The sequence below is a fragment of the Nannospalax galili genome, unplaced genomic scaffold, assembly GCF_000622305.1.
Source record: "Nannospalax galili isolate Female #2095 unplaced genomic scaffold, S.galili_v1.0 scaffold424, whole genome shotgun sequence".
Lineage (NCBI taxonomy): Eukaryota > Metazoa > Chordata > Mammalia > Rodentia > Spalacidae > Nannospalax > Nannospalax galili.
Genome location: NW_008352334.1, coordinates 2,579,640 through 2,580,772, shown reverse-complemented (window position 1 = coordinate 2,580,772; position 1,133 = coordinate 2,579,640).

Below are 1,133 nucleotides of genomic sequence, written 5' to 3'. Positions count from 1 at the left end.
ATACTAGTTGGTGTACACTGCCATAAAAATATTAGAAGGAAAATGAAGCTTGAAAATGTTTTTCAACAAAACATTGGCAAAGAGGCAATGTCTCCAAACTTCTTTTTTTTTTTTTTTCTAATCTTTTTGAGACAGGATCTCCTTGTAGCTCCAGGTACCTAGAACTCACTCTGTAGCCCAGTCCGTCTAATTTTTTTAATGAAGGCACTTAGAGCTATAAACTCCCTCTTAGGACTGCTTTTAAAGTGTCCCAGAGGTTGTGTTGTGTTGTATTGTCCTTTATGTTGAATTCCAGGAATTCTTTTATTTCTTTCTTAATTTCTCCTTTGACCCATTCATTGTTTAGGAGTGTGTTGTTTAATTGCTGTGAGTTCATATAGTGATTAGGGCTTTGTCTAGTGTTGATTTTGAGCTTTATTGCATTGTGGTACAATAGGATGCATGGAATTATTTCAGCATTTTTTTTTTTTGTGTGTGTGTTTGTTGAGGTTTGTTTTATGGCCCAGTGTGTGGTCAATTTTTGAAAAAGTTCCATGGGGTGCTGAGTAGAAAGTGTATTCTTTGGTGCTTGGGTGGACTACTAGATGTCTGTTAGGTCCATTTGATGTATGGTATCACTTAACTTACACTTCTATTTATTTTTTGTCCAGTTGATCTGTCTAATGGAGACAGTGGGGTATTGAAGTCCCCTCCTATTACTGAGTTGGGGTTAATCTGTGTCTTAAAGTCCTGTTGTTTTTTATGAATTTGGGTGTGCCAGAGTTTGGTGCATGTATGTTAAGAACTGTAATATCTTCTTGGTTAATTGTTCCTTTGATCAGAATTGTTTCTTAATCCATTTGCTTAGCCTGTGTCTTTTGACCGGGGAGTTCAGTCCATTGATACTTAAGGTCATTATTGAAAGGTGTGTATTGGTTGCTGTCACTTTGACTGCTGTTTGTGTTCTCTAATTTTGTATTTCCTCAATTATACGTTTATTTATTCCTTCCTTTCCCTGGGGTATAATTATTTCTCTCTCTGTTCTCTGTATTGCTTCAAGTATTCTTTGAAAGGCTGGTTTCATGGACATGTATTCTTTCAGGCTATTCGTGTCATGGAAGATTTTTCTTTCCTTGTCAACTATAATAGACATA